This window comes from Eptatretus burgeri, chromosome 14, assembly GCF_056783735.1.
Source record: "Eptatretus burgeri isolate ZD-2024b chromosome 14, Ebu_testis_v1, whole genome shotgun sequence".
In the NCBI taxonomy this organism is placed as follows: Eukaryota; Metazoa; Chordata; class Myxini; order Myxiniformes; family Myxinidae; genus Eptatretus; species Eptatretus burgeri.
In genome coordinates this window covers 38,080,916-38,103,050 of record NC_140974.1, presented here as the reverse complement: position 1 = coordinate 38,103,050, position 22,135 = coordinate 38,080,916, and the positions used below count along the sequence as shown (strand labels likewise).

At 42.9% G+C, this 22,135-nt stretch overlaps 1 long non-coding RNA gene across 3 annotated transcripts in view; it reads left to right on the top strand.

The window, feature by feature from the left end:
- The window catches only part of LOC147012990 (uncharacterized), a 113,820-nt gene that overhangs the window by 32,410 nt on the left and 59,275 nt on the right, over positions 1–22,135 (top strand). For all 3 annotated transcript variants that reach the window (XR_015051145.1, XR_015051143.1, XR_015051144.1), the window contains exon 3: positions 10,315–10,403. This is a non-coding gene — a long non-coding RNA (uncharacterized LOC147012990). The remainder of the gene's footprint in view (positions 1–10,314; positions 10,404–22,135) is intronic.

Sequence of the window (22,135 nt, the reverse complement as noted above, 5' to 3'; positions counted from 1 at the left end):
TGGGGTCGAACGGCGGGCGGACCTGCCTCCCTCTCCTGCTCCAACTTGGCGCCAGAACTGGTTCCCTGGTGGCTGTGAGCGGACTTGGGCCAAGACCAGGAGGTCGACAGCACCACGGTTTCTCCTACCCCCCTGACGAGAGCAAGGCCAGCTCATCCGACGCCGATCCAGGGACAGTTGCGTCCACACCACGGTCCAGCCTGACCACCAGAAATAGCTACTGTGTGTGTGTGTGTGTGTGTGTGTGTGTGTGTGTGTGTGTGTGTGTGTGTGTGTGTGTGTGTGTGTGTGTGTGTGTGTGTGTGTGTGTGTGTGTGTGTGTGTGTGTGTGTGTGTGCTTGGCGCCTTAGAGGGATTGAGAACTGTATATTCATTGGAATTGTCTGTGTTTTTCCCCACGCCCGATCCCACACCATCCCGTCGAATCGCCCCGGATCCCTCTTCTTGCCGAGTCTTGTTATTTCTGGTAATAATAAAAAACAAATAAACATCATCAACTCAGTGAAAAGTGACTCGTGCCACCTTCCTCGTCCCGTTTGCGGTAGAGCGATTAGAACCGCCATGTTTGGGTTATAAACAAATAAACCGCCTCCATCGTTTCGGCTCATTCTACGTTGGCGGGACTGTTCAAGTCCCGTGGACGTCACAATATATATACAGAGACAGAGAGAGGGGTGCATCTTTGGGAGTAAGCAGAAAGAATATGTTATGCTTTATTAAATAAACACACACGTGATTGGCTGATATCTGCAATCTCTTGGGAATTAGCAGGTTGGAGTCAGTGTGATTACCAAGTGCAGTACTTACTGATTACAACCCAGAAAACTTGAGTGACTTTCACTGAAAAACAACGTTGCATTTATATAGAAGTTTCAGGGATATGTTCACAAACATTATTCTTTATAAACAGCTGTGTGTGACTTGTTGAAAAAAAATTTAGCTGTTAGGTGTTATTTCAGGTGTTATTTCACAACCACTCACTCAGAGTGATTGAGCATGAACCACTCACTCAGGGTGACGGAGCATGAACCACTCACTCAGGGTGACAGAGCACGAAACATTCACTCAGGGTGGTGGAGCAGGAACCACTCGCTCATGGTGACGGAGCACGAGCCACTTGCTGTGAATGACGTGGCGTAGCAAAAGCGTCCACAGAGAGTGAATGGTTTGCTCAGAATGACATAGCGCAGTACTGCTATCGACAATGGGCACTCAGCAAGTGGCTTTAGCACTCATGCAAGCACTCCAATTAAATGGTTGATAAGGAATGGTTGGCTAGGCTGTCGCTGCCTACCATAAAGGATACCTTTAACTTTAAATCCCGTTTTCAACACGCACGAAGCACTCACTCAGGATGATGGCAGTTAATGAAATAAAATGAATTTGTTCAAAAAATGATGATCCACAAAAGAGTTGCTGCCAATGCAGAACAACCCTAGAAACTTCACATAGTTCAATTGCCCGTGAAATAAACATTACAAAAAACCTACCATGCATGCTCGTCAGTGCACGTGTCGCATGGTACATCGGTTCCATCCATCCATTGGGACCATACTCTGTGCAGAGCGTTGGTGCTGCCTATGTATTCTCTTTGGCTGTTGGGCACAATCCTGGATGGGTCACCACTCCAACACAGGATACCAGCAAGCTGGCACACATTTTGCCAACCTCAGAAGGATGGCAGGCAGTCAACCCCACTTGGTGTTAATTCAACAGCCGAGAGGGATTTTAACTCAGGGTCCTAAGATCCCAAGCTATCGACCCTCACCATTAAGCCAACACCAGGTACACATTGGTTCGGGATCCACGCAAACATTATAACTTTTTTGTGAAATGTCTATTTTTCACCAGATTTGCTTTGATTCCGTCCTCGCGGAGAACCTCGCGAAACCTCTGAAAATATAGACACAGATCTGGCAGACGTAATGCATAGGCAGTCCCTCTGGGGGGCAGGGCTTGAGGTCTCGCAGTGAATGCATCAAACCATACAGCTCAATGAAGCAGGTTAATTTTGTTACGTTCCTAAATTTGTTGTTCACTCAATATAATTCTCCAAACAGTAGAAAAAGAAAAGTTTAATGCTTTGGAAATTTCACATTTTCTTGTGTGTCTATGGTGAGGGATGGAACTTAGCCTTGCTTTCTTAAAGTAAATAGGTGTATCGGCTTAATTATAAGACTCGTTATTTCTTTAAATTATCAGATTTCACAACAGATTACGACAGTTATTTAGTCCGGATGATATCCGATCCTAAAAATGGAAATAATATTTTGATGATATTGTTGCGGAAATGACCCTTAGTGTGTTATTAAATATAGGATTAGCCCAGATCTCCCATTAAATGCATGTTTAGCCAGGTTGTTCGGTAAATGGACGTTACATGTGTGTTGGGAGATGTAGGAGGCTGTTCATTGTTCGTATGGTGGTGGTGTACCGAGAGGTTCTTCTCCTTCCTTCCCCTCTCCGAACGAGTGCCTGCCCAGCGCTCTGAGAGGGAGTGGCCTAGAGAAGCGAGCGCCGTGAAGGGAAGGTGGAACTGAGAGCGCAGAGGGGGGAGCGATCGGCTGTACAAGGGATGGCTGTGTCTGTTTGCGATTGGTTTTCGTGAAGAGCGAGCCGAAATAAAAGGAAGGTTGAACTGAGAGCATTGAGGTGGGGTGCGATCGGCTGTACAAGGGACGGCTGTATCTGTTTGCTATCGGCTTTCGCGAAGAGCGAGCCGAAAGAAAGGCAAGGAAGGGACTGCAAGAGGTCTGTCTGCCATCGGCTGGAGGAGAAACTGTTAGCGTCGGTCGGCGATCTGCTGAGGGAGTAACTGAGCCTGAGTGTCGAGTGAGGATTCTGCTGTAAAGAAACGACTCATGTGAGGCTGCAATCTGCTTTGAGAGGACTGGCTGCTGTGTGAGTCGGCGATCGACCTTATGAGGAGGTCATCGACAGGTTCAACCTGCGTCTAACCATGGAGCCTCTGTCCTTACTCACCTCACGGCTCGACGACGTCTTGTAATCCCGTAGATCCACCTGCGGAGCCCAACACCCCGATTTGGCCTGATCTGGTGAGCAGACCAGGCCTGGATTCATATGCTGGACCTTGTAAAAAGCCAGCTGGAGCACACTGTGGACCTTCCGCTCTTGTGCCGTCAACCTTACGGGGCCTGAACGCGCTGGGGCTGCGTGCATGGGTGGTGCGACAAAAGGAGGACGACACCGCCATTTTGCCATGCGATGTGTTTGAGCTTGGGTGTTCGAATCCGTTGACATCGGCTTGGTACGAGCCGCATTGTGCCTTTGACACTTTTCCTCTCGTCCATGAGGCATCACCAAGTACTCTGTGTCTTGTCTGCATGTCTTGTCTGCATGTTGTCCGTGTCTTGTCTGCATGTTGTCAAAGGTTTATCTTGCTAGGGTTCCCTTCAAAACCCGTAATCTGTAGCTCCCAAGTTAAGAACGGGTTGTAGATTAATTATAACATTGTCGTGAATGTTTTGCTTGTGTCGTGTTCCTCGATGTGTCCCCAATAAATCTGGCTGAGTTATACGAGATTTGCCGCCTTGGATTTATTTGTGCCGTGCCGAGGAACAATCTGCTCAATTTGGATATAAATCTAAAATGGTTACGGACTGGTAGACTTCGCTCGGTCTCTGACAAATCCAGTCTCTAACCGGGGTCTATTTCCCCAGCTGGCAAGGCACGGGTGTACGTTGGTATCGTGATCCGAGGCGCGTAACCCGAGACCTGTGCCGAGCCAGCCGGCGTTATAACCCCGGAGACGGCGGTGCTGTTAAATGACACCGAATCTTCAACATTTGGCTGTTGAAGACATTTGCAAATGTCTTTTGAATTTCAACCTTTGGCTTCAACATTTGGCTGTCGGCGATCGACCTCATAAGGTCGATCGCCAACTCACACAGCAGCCAGTTCCTCTCAAAGCAGTTCCTCTCAAAGAGTCGGGTGCGAATCCCGACACTGCTGAATCCTTAACAATACACTTCAATTAGTCCGTGAGAGTACATCATGGGAAATTGTCTCATGAAATCACTCCAAGCTCCTAATTTGAAAACTTATAGAACTTACAAAAGTGATGTGCACAACTATTCATATCTGCAATGAACAGGCATTCGATATGAGTGAGGAAAGTGAAAAATAAACTTTATTGTTAAGAAATCGTTGTGGCCTGTTCCAAGTCATGGTAAGGTTGAGCAGGCCAAAAAACATGGCGGCTTCAGACCCCAGTGAGGTTACCCAGGAAATGCCTTAAGACCCCAGACAGCGAGGTGACCGAGGATTTCCGGATGAAGGACAAAATTTAATAAGGCCATTAGTTATCTTCAAAAGGGATGTTTTAATTAACCCAAACACTCAATTTTCACTCTCGTTCTTCCTTGGAGTTTTCTTGGTATACATGCACAGTTTCAGGTATGCATGCAAAGTTTTATTGTTTTGGAGTTGTGGAGGAGGCACACTGACACACATATACACACACATTGCCTTTTATTAGTATCGATACTAGCAGGGTGTGCTTACACATTGTGTAAGTTTACGAACCGTGTTTTCCCATTGTCACGGGTCACTCACCCAGTGGCGTATCGAGGAAAAATACCATTCGGGGCGAGATGTCAAATTTACGCCCCCTCGTAACTCGTCATCGGCCGATTAAGCGTTCAGGAACACAGGAATGAGACACATTGGGATACTCGGAGGGGGGGTGGAGGTGCAGTGACATTATTGTGTTATTATTTACCGAAGACAGTAATTCAGTAATAAAGTTAATTAAGTTGTAACATTACCAAAATAATCTTGAGTCAAATTTCCTGAATGATAAGGGAGCGTGTAAGATCTAGGCCAAATATATATATATATATATATATATATATATATATATATATATATATATATATATATATATATATATATATATATATATATATATTAAAACACCAGTTGATCGTCCCCGCCCACTTCATTTTTTTGTATCCGACTCCTTTTTTATGATTTGTTATTTTGTCAAATATCCTGGGGGAAAAAAAATTGCACCGTGTTGGAAGGAAGTTGTGCAGTGAAACTGCGACACCGCTTAAAAAGTGGCCCTCATGGGGGACTGGCGGTTACTTCCCAAACAGGCGGGGTGACATTACTGTCCTGATGCAAATACAGAATAACACAAAAAAACTAAACAACAACAAAAGCACACCTGGTATTAATTCAAAAGCCAAGGGGAATTTGAACTCAGGATCCTGGGATCCCAATCCCACCACACTAACCATAAAGCCAACACCAGGCATGCCAAAGTTTATCGAACGCATCAAAATATGCACTCATTAAAGGTATCTATGGGTGGGTTATTGACCCCCCAACATGGGTATTTTCTCTCTTCTCCGAAACTACACACACAACTTCGATGAAACTTGACCACAACCTTCATCACCCATGATGTACCAAAGTTTGTTCACGGCATTAAAATAAATTCCGGGTCTGGGGGTCTGCGGGGGGGTTTGAGTGACTTGCTCCTGGTCCAGGTGAGCTTCAAGACAGTCGGTCCTATTTTTCTACTTTCATTGCTTCAAAGTTCCACTTGCAACATTAATCTTGGATTTATATAATCACGTTTCCATTCATGTTATTAATGTTCTTTGCATCACAGAAAGTTAAAAATCAACTTCTTGTGATCCATACTGCCCATACTACACAGTAAATGTCACACACTCCACAGGTTTTCCATCCACTATGTGTGATTCTCCAGCACATTGATGTACCTCTCATTGTGATTGACCATCATCAGGCATCACAAGATGTCGTCGGACCAGCTTGCATTAGCCAAAGTTTTCAGACAACATGAGCATGCAAAAATACAATAAATGAAGTGCAAGGAACAAAACTTTTTTTTGTCTGAAAACAAAGGAATATTGGAGACAATTAAACCACCCGGTCTACATCTGGTTACATAATGTGACCTTCTTGCAGAGAGAGCATTCTAATCATTGTACTGATGAGTTACATATGTATGTGTGCGTTTTGTAATCACGTTGTAGCAAGTCAGTAGTGCCATTCCAAGTTTTTGAGGGACATGGAGAGCAAAGGTTTCACAAAACATTTTCCAGAGAATTTTGGTGCAGCCACAGTGAATTGCAGGTGGTCTTGGTCGTGAATCACATCAATAGCTCTTGTGGTCAGTCCATAGTCCACGTCTCAGCATAATTATAGTTTGGATTTTCTCAGCAATTTGCTTCTGTGTTTGCATCTGCAGCCGCAGGTTTGCATCAATTCTGAGAGCGTGGATCTGCTCCTGATGCTTTGCCCCCATAGATTATGGTTGATAAATTTTGTCACGGTATTGGCGTGCAATTACCTGCTCTTTTTGAAAGGCATTGTGCTAACGTTGGCATCCACAAGCTAATGCAAATGGATGGAACAGCTGGCTCAATGTCCCCCTCCAGAAGTCAGTCCATCAACTGAGAATCGCCCGGCCTGCGGATCATCAGAACTACAGTTTACAGTCAGGCCCTGAAAGGAACCGAGACCAGAAAGCACATAACCGAGTTTATACACTACCTGTGTATATTTATACACTACCTGTGTTTATACACTACCAGTCCACGATTTCTTAACGACAGCTTTTTTTTTCACTTTCCTCACTCGTATTATAATCGAATGCCTTTTCATCATAGCTATGAATCGCTGGGTATATTGCAATGCTTATAAACGCCCAGAGTCGCCAACGTTCGTGGCTTTATTTCATTTCCGCACATGCCATGACCTTGAGAATCTCTTAAAGTAAGAAGAACAAGTAGTGCCAGGCACAACAAATCCTGCCCATTTAAGGCATAAAGTTATTTTTGGGATCAAATGTAAATTTGATATATCCTTAACCTGAATGTTGATTATAAGGAATATTTTAGTCTTAGTTTAAAGTCAATTAAACCATTTTTGACGAAGTTATGAGCGAAAAAGATTTTGACCTTTTCGTGACTGACCTTGACCTTTGATCCAATTGGACCCAAAAGTTAATGGGGTCGTCCGAAGTTCATTACCCACCTGTGGATACAATTTGACAGTGTTTGAGCCAGCCGTTTTTCCGTAAAGTTGTATTTTCGTAACCATGTTTTAGTTTTAATGGAAAATTTGTAATTTTGACCGATGACCATGACCCCCAAAACTTCGGACCCTACCGATCTTCACAAATATGCATTTTTCACTGTAGGAATGGGTAGGATTATAAGTGACAAATAGAATAAGGTTCACTATAAGCTTAGTTTGAAGTAAATCAGATCATTTTTGACGAAGTTATGAGCGAAAAACGATTTTGATCTTTTTGTGACCTTGACCTTGACCTTTGATCCAATTGGACCCAAAAGTTAATGGGGTCGTCCAAGGTTCATTGCCCACCTGTGGATTAAATTTGATAGTGTTTGCTAAAGCCGTTTTGCTGTAAAGTTGGACTAACAGACAGACAGACAAACAAACAGACAAATAAAAATGGCCCATAGGGCCAGGACTTGAAGAAATTCAACAAGATCGCGTACCATCGAGAATATTGAGCGATGATAGGTATTTTTGGGGTTAAACATAGTTTTTAGGGTAAACAAACCAAAAAAACAAAAAATTAAAGTAAAATACTTGTCACCTCCGTAATCCGTAACGGATGTGACGAATTTTTAATCCAGTCAAAGATACTCCCCTCCTCCGTCCGTGTTTTAAATTTGAAAGGAATCCGTTAAGATTTGGTGGAGACATGAATTTTTGAAAATCGGCCCATGCGAAAAGATACAGATTTTCGCGATTTTCAGGAATTTTTCTTGACCTTGACATGCCAAAAGTTATAGGGTTCTATTCTGGTGGCCAATAAGTCCATTGGTGAAGTTCCATGACATTCCGACTCGAAATGCGACCTGTAGAGCGAGACGTACACACAAACAAACAAACAAACAAACAAACAAACGCACAAACTGAACCGACCAACATGCTTGACAAAATCGTAGATTTCATCAAGTAACAAACCGAACGATTACAATATCCCGCTCCCTCCCTCCGGGAGGGGGTGGGATAGTTACAAAATTTAAGCTCCAGATTTGAATTAGCAGCAGTTCCAACGCTAAGAAAGTGTTCATTTGTCCAATTCAGACATTGCTTGGGTGTTTCCGGGTGCATCGTTTATCGACGGCAATTTGTAATCGCTTGCCAAGCCAGCAAGCACTCCGTTGGAGTGCTTGCTTGAATGCTTAAGCCACTTATGGAGTGCCCCACAGTCGATAGCGGAACAGATCGTGTCCCAATCGAGACGTACAGTCGACAGTTACTACAAGGTAGAGGTATGTATACAGCACACATGTATGTGGTATATATGGGTAGATTTTGAACTGCAGGAACTATCTGCAGTTGTGTGGACATGCCATGCAAGTTCTGGCACCGTGGTGGAAAATTTTGATATCTTATGAAGGTTGAGTTTTCCTTTGTCCTCGTGACTGTTTCTGAAGCATTTGGTTTTCGGGTTTGCTTTACAAAGGTTATTTGGTTTCTCTTTGTGAGTTTCAAAGCAAAATATGTTTGATAACGCCCGATTTGCGAGCCGTTTGCCATATTATCATGGTTAAAAAAGTGGCAAATACCCCTGGGCGCTTACCTCGTAGAATAATGGAACTGAGGAGCAAGTCAACGTGCGATGGAATCAGAAAAATGTACCAATGAATGAATGTAGCAAATAACTATTTTTCGAGGGCAACCCCCCCCCCCGCCCCCACTGTAAACCACCTTCGTCCCTGATTTTTAAAAAAATTTCAAACAGCGTAAACAAACTTTGTTACATCACAGATGATGAAGGTTGTGGTCATGTTTCATCAAAATTGTGTGTATAGTTCATGAGTAGAAAGCAAATACATGTTTTGGGGGGAAATCCTTGGTAGACCAAGGATTGGTAGACATTGGTAGACCTTGGTAGACCCATTCGGGCCCGATATTTATTTTTTATTTTTTATTTTTTTTAATGGTGTGAACAAACTTTGGTCTATCACAGGTGATGAAGGTTGTGGTCAAGTTTCATCAAAATTGTGTGTATAGTTCCTGAGTAGAAAGCAAATACATATTTTGGGTGGAAACCCTTGGTCGACCCCATTAGGGCATGATTATTTTTTTTTTAATTTTAATGGTGTGAACAAACTTTAGTATATCACAGGTGATGAAGGTTGTAGTGAAATTTAATCGAAATTGTTTGTCTAGTTTTGGAGAAGAAGGCAAATGCATATTTTGGGGGGCAACCACCCATCCCTTTCGACCCCAACTTTTTTTTTATTTCATGAACAAACTTTAGTACACCACGGGTAATGAAGTTTGTGGTCAAGTTTCATCGGAATTGTCTGTGTAGTTTCTGAGAAGAAAGCTAATACCTATTTCAGGGTAAACCCCCCTCCTCCCCCGTAGATCCCCTTGGACTCCGATTTTATTAGCTCGCCTGTTCGAAGAACAGAGAGCTATAGCGATACCCCTGGCGTGAGCCTGAGCGTGAGCGTCAGCATGAAAATGTTAAAGTTTTTGGTGCAAGTTATTTAGAAGCTTGCCATTCATTTAATGTGTACTAGGATGCTGATATTTGGCATGGAGGTTCCTTTGGGGTATATTATTGGTGTAGTGAAGTTGAAATGAACAAATGATTTTTAAATTTTTTTAGCTCGCCTGTTCGAAGAACAGAGAGCTATCGCGATACCCCCAGAGTGAGCATGAGCGTCAGCGTGAGTGTGAAAATGTTAAAGTTTTTGGTGCAAGTTATTTCCTTTCTAATGTTTTTATCTTCCACACTATTTTTTACTGATTACAATATACAAATACATATATTGCTTTAAAATTATTTGGATCAGACTTTACTGCAATGCTTTATAAAAAATATTATTATACTAGTCTTTTAACCAGAGTGGTGTCAAAGCCACCCAATGCTCGCCTGTTTATACATTTATCGTTTTTAAAAGATTAGTCTAATAATATTTTTTTATAAAGCATTGCAGTGAAGTCTGATCCAAATAATTTTAAAGCAATACATGTATTTGTATATTGTAATCAGTAAAAAATAGTGTGGTAAATAAAAACATGAGAAAGGAAATAACTTGCACCAAAAACTTTAACATTTTCACACTCATGCTCACGCTGGGGGTATCGCTATAGCTCTCTGTTCTTCGAACAGGCGAGCTAAAAACGATAAATGTATAAGCAGACGAGCATTGGGTGGCTTTGACACCAACTCTCTGGTGTAATGGTATGAACATACTTTAGTACATCACTGCTGATGAAGGTTGTGGTCACGTTTCATAGAAATTGTGTGTGTGGTTTCAGAGAAGAAGTTGCAAGCGTTTGTGGACGGCCGAATGGACGGACTGACGGATAACTCACCATCCCACAAGCTCCTCGGAATTATGTTCCCGGTGAGCTAAAAATTAAACAATTCTCATATCCGGATCTTGTTCGGATCTTCAACAAAATTGAATCAATTCTTCCTTGTGACACACCCAACGTGTCCACCAAGTATCATCCGAATCCGTACACACCTTTTTGATACATCATACTCTATATCGTTTTTGGCTCGAGCTCTCAATAGTGAAGAATCATTGAAAAATTCTCGGATCCGCATTCGGATCTTCACAAATTATGGGTTGCTGTCCTTGGCCGGTCACTTACATACACAAAAATAATTCAGGACGATTTCTTGAAAGCTGTGGCCAAACATCGTGTGACAAATAAACAGATAAACTCTACGGACCAACATATTTGGCCAAAATTTTTTTTTTCGCCAAGTAACAAACAGACGGGTGGAAACATAACCTCCATCCACCTTCGGTGATGGAGGTAATGACAGAATGTAAAGTCACTTTTAACGAAAAATACTTCACCATCAGAGTCATCTTGTTTTCCCTGCTGGGTGGTAGTTCACCAGACATTCAAGTAGCCATGTCCAAGACAGGTGTTTGTGCATTGTGGACCCCAAGTGGCCTATCCTGGTGCTTATAATGTTGGTGGATCGCTTAGCGGCTGTTAGCGATCATGGTGTAACAACCTAAAATGGTTTTATGATCTTCCACATGAAAGGAAAACGATACATTGCAATTATGTAATCAACACTCTCTGAAATGCAATTCTTTTCGTTCTCCCTTGGCACTTAGTAAAAAATAATCGTTACATTGTGGGTTCATTCGGTCGTTGTGAAGCAGAGAAGCCATTATTTGGTTTCCATAACAGGAGTGAGACGACTTTGCTTTTGAAATACCTTCTCATTGTCTTGACAGTTTACATTTGACATCCTCCGGTACTGCTCCGCCGCCAGAAGAAGATGAGAATTGATCAACAAGTCCGTTGCCTGACATTGGAAGTTGCCCTGGGTTGGATCTGGATGGCTCACTTGTAATGGTCTTATTAGTGATTTTACATTTTGCCGCCAATTATTTACTGGACTCAAAATGGTACGATCATGAAAACGCCCCAGTATACAATGTAATGGTGGTGGTTGCCGGTTGGTGGTGGTTGCCGGTTGGTGGTGGCTCCTACTGTTGCTATCGTATCAGCACACTCATGACAGGTCGGGAACGTTTCCACAGTAAAGAACAAATCCTGGACAAGTCGCCACTGGATCACATGGTGTGCAAACTTATCAAAATGATGCAAATGATGCTTGTTTGGCCCAAGTCTTTGACGAACTGGTTGAACAGGCCTGCCGTTTGACTGAAGGTCACATTAATTGGGAATTCAGCCAGGATGCCTGTGATAACTAACCTACTCTTTGTGAAGGGGACCGTGAGATCCAGAACATCAACCAACTCAGGCTGGCAGATGGACACCAGCATCTGAGGGATGGCACACACCACTCCACACACACACACACACACACACACACACACACACACACACACACACACACACACACACACACACACACACACGTATTTTTTTAAAGGCTCTTCTGGGTAAACAATTGCATCGGTCCCACCTATTAAACATGACGTTAACAGACCTACAGCCCCCTACATGTCTGTAGGATTGATTGCGCTGCAGCCAAAACTGGAAAGATAATTTAATTCCCAGTTTTATAAGCTCGTGCCTAATAGGTGGAGCCGATGCAGCTCTTCAGCCAGAAGAGCATTTTTAAAATTCAAATTCTTCCTGGCTTCACCCAGAACTGTTTTGTGTACCGCAGACAGGGTAATGTGTGGCAGGTATTTCTTGTTGGTCAGGATGCTTGCAGCAATAGCTGGAGTGGCATCTGCTTCCTCGTACCCCCTTCAGTAATCGGGTCTGATCTTGACATATCTTGCATATATATATATATATATATATATATATATATATATATATATATATATATATATATATATATATATATATAATTTAAAAAATTCTTTTTTTAATTTCAAAAAAATACCGTTGGTATAAATAAACACAGGAGAGGAATGTACAGCTCGGATGTTTGGTACGATTTCACAAACGGTTGAGGGAGTAGTTCAGTGACATGACAGGAGAGGACAACACAACACAACATAGACACTGCACAGATATATGTTGTAGGTTTTAAATAACCCATGCCTGGTGTTGGCTTAATAGTAAGGATAGTGGGCTTGGGATCCTCAGGTCCTGAGTTCAAATCCTGCTCGCTGTTGAATTAATACCAGGTGGGGTTAACTCAGCCTGTCATCCTTCTGACGTCGGTAAAATGAGTTCCAGCTTGCATGGATGATTGAGCCATTTGAGTGTCCTGTGTCACAGTGACAATCCATCCAGGATTGTGCCCCATAGCCCGGGAGACTGCTTTGGTAGCACCAACACTCTTTCGAAAGTATGGTCCTGCTGGATGGATCCCAACTGAAAAAACCTTATTTCATATATTCCCTCCTCACTCTCAAACCTCCCTCCCCACTCCTCTGACCTCCCTCCCTTAATATCCCCATCAGTGAAGGCGTGTGTGTGTGTGTGTGTGTGTGTGTGTGTGTGTGTGTGTGTGTGTGTGTGTGTGTGTGTGTGTGTGTGTGTGTGTGTGTGTGTGTGTGTTTTACAGTATATAACAGTATATATCAATTTAATATTATATAATAGTTCCTACAATGTTCCTTTGCAGCTAATGCCTGCAAAGCAACACCCTTTCATTGACGTCCTCGGTGGACCTTCTACCAGTAAGTGCTCAGATGGGAGCATCAAACAGGCCATACAAATTCAACATATAACAAACACAGTATTTGATCCTTAGGCGAGCAGATGCTTGAGAATTAAAGAACGACAAAATGAATATAAGATGAAAAAGGATTTTAAATGACATTTAATTACAATGTAAAGCCACATAGAGTAATATTGTATTTTTTTAATATTGTATTTTTTTGTATGCACTGTTCCGCTCGTATGAGAGCTAACACACAACACACAGCAAGGGGGGCAGGAAACAAGAGGGGCGGGAGAGGGAAGGATAGAACAGTGGGGATCAGAGACATTAGGAGATCTGTGGAAGGGAGAGGGATGGGGCGGGGAACACGGGATATACAAGATGGACATTACAGGGACTTTCAGGAAGGAAAGCAGCGAATTTGAAGGAGGTGGGGTTGGGGTGGATTAACGGGGGTTGAAAAGATCAAGGTTTTGGATGGGGGATGATAAGAGGTGGTGGTGAACAGCTGTTTTGAAGGCCTGGAGGGAAGAGTGGGATTGAAGAGAGTGCGGGAGTTTATTCCAAATGCGGGGAAAAAGAGGAATGAAAGAGTGAAGGTGAGCAGTGATTCGTGATTTTGGTAGTTTTACCAGAAAGGGGGTTGTTGGTGGGCCTTGAGCACCCTGCGGAAATATGGGGGGGGGAGGGGGTGGCAATACCGGAGAGGAGACAGTGGAAGACAGAAAGACCACCGACCTCCCTGCGGTAAGAGAGTTTGAGGTATGTGGTGTAATTTAGAACAGTAAAGGTGAAGATAACTTTACAAAAGTCGATTTCCCCGATAGGGAAGGAAACTGAACACCTTGACCTTATTTTCATATGCTCTGGACTTCACCTAATACTCATAACGGGTAATATAAAGCAAAGTTTGACACGACAAATGTTGTGAATACACATTACAAAGAAAATTATTTCCTTTATTTCTTGATATTTCCAACAACTAGCAAAGCAATCTTCTTCCTGTGTTCCAAAGTAATCCATGTGGATGTGAACTCGAGCTGTTAGGTGATGTGAAAACCCCAGCAAGGATCGGGATGCCCTCCTAGACCAATACATGAGATCGTTGTGGGCCATAAACACCACGGTGTTCATAAATTCGGACAAACCATGTTTTATTAATATTCAGGAACGAAAACCCCCGGTTGAGTATTCGGGGAGTTTGTTCCTTGTGTTGGAGAGAAATCATTTTTAATTGTATAATCTACAATGGTCGGTGAGTGTATTAGTATTACACAATGCACGGATCAGATGAAAAATGCCATACAGTACTGATGGGAAAATCTGCGCAAGACGTGTTCGCATGTTTATTGTCGATAAAACCGAGAATATATCGCTAAATAGGCAAAAAAAATTTAATGTTCCTGAAATGAAATTAATTTATAAATCACTGCGTACAGCAGGCTGGCCTGGCTGGGGTGCGGGGGGCCGGGGGCAGGACGGGGACACTCGTATATGGAAAATGAGATCAAAAGCTTTTCTCAAAGGCTGTGTGTGGGCCAGGCTCGGAGAAGAATGGAGCAGGATGGATGTGAGAAAGGGGAGGAACTTGATATACATAAAGAGTGAAGTCTGTAGCGCTGGACTAGGCTTTAGTGACGAAGCTTGTGAAACAAAGCCTTAAATTGTGGAGCATTCTCACCCTGAGGCGCATGCAGATGAGGGGTCTGACTCTCTGTGCTAGTAAAATGGTGCAGATGTACTGCGCGTGCCCTTTCCCCAAAATTCCACAAACACTGTGGAGGGGTTGCCAGCTGCCAGATTCTCAATGCCACCCTATCTAGTGGTCCATCAATTTAATCCTTCGCACTCAATCGGTCTTTCTGTTACACACTCAATTGATCGAGATGTTCATGATATATAAATCATAAATCCAGTATGTATATATATGTATATATATATATATATATATATATATATATATATATATATATATGTATATATGTATATATGTATATATGTATATACAGTGGGACCCGTTTAATAGAATCACGGTTAATAGAATCACCCGTATTATAGAATCAAAATCGTTGAGACCGATTCCATTGTCTCTAAATGTACACAATTTTTCCCGTTTATTAGAATCAAAAACCCGCTTAATAGAATCAGCTGCTGGCCATCCACTTCGACAGTTCAGCGCCTACTGGCCGCACAGTTCCAACTTTTGCCACCAGGCGGCTGACGTCACGCTAAAAATAACGCTATGCCACTACAGTGATTTCGGTAGTCATTGTACAGATAAGCAGACGGCTGACAGCTGCAGTCTAAGCACTAGGCATGTCGTCATTTCCACGATGGACAGAAAACGAAAGCGGACAGATCGTTCAAACATTGATAAAGCACAAATCCTGAGGGACTATGATGCTTTGCCCAGAATGAGCCAACGAGAAGCTGCAGACAAGTTGGAAATTAACTAGCCGATCCTATGCAAGATTCTGAAAGATCGAGAGGCCATTCTGAAAGGTCAAGTGGATTCGTCTTCTTCTCAGAAACGCAAGCGAAGCGGCAACGCACCCAATGTCGAATCAGCAATGGTCAAGTGGATTCAAACTTCTAGAGAAAAGGAAGCACCGCTTTCTGGACCTCTGATGCGGGAGAAAGCGGCTCAGTTCGCGGAAAAGTTCAACAACAAGAAGTTCAGTGCGACAAATGGCTGAATTGACCGGTTCAAGAAAAGACATGGAATCGTCCACAAGAAACTTCACGGAGAGGTAGCGGCGGCTGACGTAGGAGGGAAACAACAATGGCTGGACCACGTGTTTCCGGATCTCGTAGAAGGCTTCACGGCTGATGAGATCTGGAATGCTGACGAAACCGGGTTGTATTTTCCGGCCTTACCAGACAGAACGTTCCTCTTCAAGGGAGATCAGCACTGCGGTGGGAAAAAGCCAAAGGAAAGAATCACGGTGCTTTTTTGCTGCTCGATGACTGGTTCTAAGCGTCCTCCTTTCGGTATTGGTAAAAGCAAGAATCCACGGTGTTTCAAAGGCCTCAAAACAATTCCAGTTCGCTACAGAGCCAATTCCTCCGCATGGATGACAGGTTTCCTCTTCACTGAATGGCTCGATGAGTGGAATCGCGAGCTTCGGCGTCATGACCAGAAAGCGTTGCTTCTCATCGACAACTGTCCGGCACATCCCCAATCACTTCAACTGTCGAACATTACTGTGGCATTTCTCCCGCTGAACACAACCTCTGTTCTTCAACCGTTAGATCAGGGAATTATCCGTTCATTCAAAGCTCATTACCGCCGTGCCATGCGACGAAAAGTGCTCACTGAGATTGACAACGAGGATGGAGCAATGACAGCGAGTGACTTGGCGAAAAAGATAACGATCCTCGACGCTATGCTGTTTACGGACGCAGCATGGAATGATGTGAAGACTACCGGCATAGTGAACTGCTGGCGCAAAGGAGGAATTTTCATCGGAGCGGCAAGCGAAGGCGAAAGGGTAGAGAGCAATGACGACGACGAGTTAGCCAACCCTCTTCAAATGGATCCCGACCAATGGCAGGACTTCGTCAACATGGACGCCACTCTCCAAACCACAGACGATGATGTCACAGACGAAGCCATCATTTCGGCAGTCCAACGCGAAATGGGAATTGCTACTGACGCAGACTATGACGCCGACACTAAAGTGGAGGAAGAGGAGGAAGAGGAGATCTCTGTCCCGACCATCAAGGAAATGATGTCTGCAGCTAAGACGATCAGGCTTGGTTTGCTATCACATGGGTTCAGTGACATGGCCTTCCTGCGCAAACTTGACAAGGAGGTCACCGCCATTGCCACAGACTCGTTAAAGCTGGCAACAATCGACAATTTTTTTCATTACAGAGTAGGCTCATCGACAAACCTATGTTGTTTTGCTTTGAAAAGTACATATGTACTGTACGTGTCATTGTTTTATTTTCAGTAGTAAGTTGCATTGTTTTGAGCAAGTGTGTCATATAAATCAAACTAAATGCTGAGTATTTGTCTCCGTATGTGTACTCGACATTTGATCCGCTTGATACTCCACAACTCTGGTGAACTCGGATATTAGAATCACCCGCTTATTAGAATCAAATTTGTCCGGCCCAAAGTGATTCTATTAAGAGGGTCCCACTGTATGTATATATGTATATATGTATATATATATATATATATATATATATATATATATATATATATATATATATATATATATATATATATATATATATATATATATATATATATATATATATATATATATATATATATATATGTCTACACTAGATTTTTGATTTATACATCATGAATATAAATGACAGGACTCAGTGGCAAATCCATGGGGGCTTCCTGGTTGCCCGGAACCCCCCCCCCCCAACAAAAAAATATTTACCATTACAGTGGCAAACCCAGGGGTTCCCTGGTCACCCAGAACTCCTTCTAGTATGTCATATAGTTGCTTGTATGTCATATAGGCACTACCATCACTCAGGTAGGTCTCACTAGTCATGATATTTAAGATTGAAATTTGAAGTTTATTGAATTCAAGCTATTTTATTTTTAGTTATGCATTTAAATATTAAATTAATTAACTTTTATATCTTTTTGCACAATACATGCCTATCAAAGAATATGTGAATGTGCATTAATTTGAAAGCTGCAATAAAGTTTTCATCACGTTCATATGACTTAGATTTTCTGTTATTTGGAACCCCCTGACCCAATTCCTGGAATTGCCCCTGGGACTTGTTTCATGCCCTGAGAACGCTTTGAACGCCCCTTGTATTCTCCATATTTAAAACGTCAGCGGGCTGGTTCTAAAATGTCTTTTAAACCCAAAGGCTACTTCTTTTTTATTTATTTATTTATTTATTTATTTTATACACTGTCGAGGCTCGTATGAGAGCTAACACACAGAACGTCCAACAAGGGGAGCAGGAGATGAGGGGTGGGAGAGGGAAGAACAAAACAATGGGGAACAGAGACATGAGGAGATCTGTGGAAGGGAGAGGGATGGGATGGGGGTACACAGGGAAAACAAGATGGACACTACAGGGACTTTCAGGAAGGAAAGCAGGGAATTTGAAGGAGGTGGGTTTGGGGTGGATTAGTGGGGGTAGAAAAGATCGTGGTTTTGGATGGGGGAAGATAATAGATGGTGGAGAACAGCTGTTTGGAAATCTGGAGGGAAGAGTAGGATTGAAGAGAGTGTGGGAGTTTGTTCCAGAGGTGGGGAAAAAAAAGAGGAATGAAAGAGTGAAGGTGAGCAGTGATTCGTGATTTTGGTAGTTTGACCAGAAAGGGGTTGCTGACGGACCTTGATCTCCCTGCAGAAATATGTTGGGGACATATCTCAAACAGAGCAGGGGGGGGCGAGGCCTGAGAGGAGATGGCAGAAGACAGAAAGACAACCGTCTTACCTTTGGTGAGAGAATGAGAGACCCAAAGACTCGGCTTCATTGCAGGAGAGGCCAATGATCCGAAATGCCTTCGTCTCCACAGCGTGAAGCCGAGAAAGGTAAGAGGCAGCAGCACCAGCCCAGAGGGGAGGGCAGTACTCCATCACGGTGCAGGCGAAAGCTTTGTATGTGGTCAGGAGCTCAGGTGTGCCGAGGAAGGACTTTGCACGACGGAGGATGCCCAGTCGGCGACTGGCTTTGGAGGCCAGCTTGGAAATGTGGCTTTCCCAGGAAATATCATGGCAGATAGTGAGACCCGGAAGCTTGAATGAAAGGACTTTTTTCAGAGGAAGAAGTCCTTTCATTCAAGAAGAAGAAGAATTTATTTGATGAAGAAGCTTCTACATACACCCAGTGTACAAAACAATTGGAACACCTTCCTAATATTGAGTTTCACCCCCTTTTGCCCTCAGAACAGCCTCAGTTTATGAGGGCATGGACTCTACAAGGTGTCGAAAGTGTTCCACAGGGATGTTGGCCCATGTTGATTCCAATGCTTCCCACAGTTGGGTCAAGTTGGCTGGTAGTGGACATCTACTCTGAAAAGCTCGTTCCATCTCATCCCACAGATGCTCAATTGGATTGATATCTGGTGACTGAGTAGGCCACTGCAGCAAGCTGAATTCGCTGTCATGTTCATGGAACCATTCCTGGACAATCCTAGCCTTGTAGCGTGGCGCATTATCCTGCTAAAGAAATCCATTTGCAGATGGATACACTGCTGCCATGAAGGGATGCACCTGATTTCTAATGATGTTCAGATATCCTGTGACATTCAAATGTTGCTCCACTTTTATCAAGGGTGGTCCAAGGGTGAAAACACACCCCACACCATCACACCACCAACACCAGCCTGCAATGTTGATACATAGCATGATGGATACATGTACTCATGTGGTTTTTCTCTATATCCGAGTCCTCCCATCAGTGTGAAACAGCAGGAACCGGAATTCATCCGACCAGGCAATGTTTTTCAAATCCTCCAGTATCCAGTGTTTTTGTTCCTTAGCCACTGAAACTGCAGGTTCTCTTTTTTTTGCTGAAAGAAGTGGAACTCTGTGCAGTCATCAGCTGCCATACCCCATTCGTGGTACGATGAGTTGTTCATTCTTTTGGGGGTCTTTTGGCACCGATGTTGTACTGAACTATCAGTGGACTAACTGTAGCCCGTCTGTTACTCTGCACAATTCGTTTGAGCCTCTTTCATCAATGAGCCATTTTTGACCACGAGCCTGCCGTTGGCTGGATGTCCTTTGGGTGGTGAACCATTCTTGATATGCACGGAAAACTGTTGAGTAGGAAAAAACCAGCAGCGTTGCAGTTTTTGGCACACTCAAACCAGTGCGCATGGCACCTTCTACCATACCCCGTTCAAAGGCAATCAATATTTTGTCTTGCCCATTCACCCTCTGAATAGCACACACACACACACACACACACACACACACACACACACACACACACACACACACACACACACACACACACACACACACACAATCCATGTCTCAATCATCTCAAGGCTTAGAAATCCTTCTTTAACCTGTGTCCTCCCTTTAATCTACACTGATTTAAGGGGATTTCACAGGTGCAATAAATGATTCACCTGATGGGTATATTTCTTGGAAAGAGCAGGTGTTGCTAATGTTTTGTGCACTGAGTGTATATTCGATGATACCCAGAATGCATCAAATGGATATACTACCCACAGTGCAGTTTGTAAGTGACCAGTAGCTATAATCAAAGTGCTATCTTTTTAAGGCATTCCCTACTGATTTTGCATTGAAATGAAAGAGAGCAAAATAACCATGTTATTGTGTTTAACGTTGCAACATAATACCAAGGAGAGAACAATCAAATGATGCACTTAAATACAAACAATATGAATACAATTATTCAGTGGAGGATCAGACTACAATTATCCGAAAATACAATTACCCTTTACTTTTGCCAGCAATATCCCAATTAACGCCCAATTAAAGTTACTTCAGTATTTTGAGGACAGTGTGGTATCATAACATGTAATTATTTGGGTGTGTGGTGTATGCGTGGGGGGTTGAGTATCTGGATCTTTATTGGTTGCACATATCCAGTCCATGTTCACATGTTGGCTTCACTCAACTTGCTTGCCCGATGGAAACACTTAAAGCTACTGCGGAGACAATACGAGACAGCATCGGGGCACAAATCAAAGCATCTGCTGCGACCAAACTCTACACAGACACTCAGACACTGCAAGAAGGCAAGGACATGTACACAGGCCTTTGGAGTGGACCATTAAAAATGTGCACTTGGGTTCATCAAACATTGTTGGACATTGAATTATTACAGGTATAAAGAAATATTTTGTTCACCTTCCCAACTTTGAGAGTTGGGAGTGATCATTTTAATGTGTTTTTGAATATTATAGTGTGTGTTTTTTGGTTATCTCAATGTGTTTGTTTGCAGTTTTTTGGGGGATTTCAAAAACTTGACTGAGCAATAACCACAACAGCCACCGATTATTCCCACATTCTTGTGGGGTTAACTGGTGGAGGTTTTTGTTCCAAGTCTTTGACGAACCGACTGGCCAGGCCTGATGCTCAACCAAGTAGTTCAGGCAGGACTTTGTAATTTGTTTATTGTGCCGGCAAAAGCTCGCCTACCCTTCATGGAGGACACGGTCGGTCCTTGCTTCGTGGAGGAGATCTTTAAGGAATTCCGGCAGACGAGACACCCATTTTAACGTCCATTCAAGGGACAGCACCCACATTGATGAATCACTCTGCCTGTGAAACACTGGGATGACAATTTATATAGCTGGATCTGGATTCAAACTTAAGTGAGACAGCTTAGAGGTGAGTACATATTTGGAGTCCATCCTGTCAGCCAAATGCAACGTGTGTGTCAAAAAGGCTAAAACAACAGTTTATGGGATTTGAACCAGGGATCTTAGCATTTGTTCGTTAGCAAAGTGATGAGATATGAATGTTGAACAAATTCTTCAAGTTTGGATGAGAATGTTAAACAGGCTCGAGGTATTTTTCAAAATGATATGAGGTTAGTAATACATTTTTGGAATAATGGTGGAAGATACTTGTATGAAACGTGGCAGCATGGATAAATGTCATGTAAATGTGCTCGGTAATGTGTAATATACAAGTAAAGTGTGTGTATTCATTCATAATGTGAGGTGCAGTATCATATGTATTGTTTTATAATGGAATGTGCTCTAAGAATTGTGAATGTGTGATAATACATGAAAGCCTTTAGCAAGGAAGATAAACATCTCTTGGAAAAGCTATGCATGAAAGTAAGATGTTTGAGGGTGAAATTGCATTTTTTGTTTGACTGGCTGTGTGGACACTGATGAGATTGTGCATTTACTGATGTGGACCCATCGCTGAAGTTCTGGAACCACTGTTTGGAGAAGTTGGAGGATGATCTTGGCAGTTGGAAAACTGGTCAATCACTTTTAAATCACCATAACTTTAATGGTCTCACTTTTTGTTCTTCCCAGGTACCTATCTGTACGTGCAAACAGGATCATTTTGAACGAGAGTT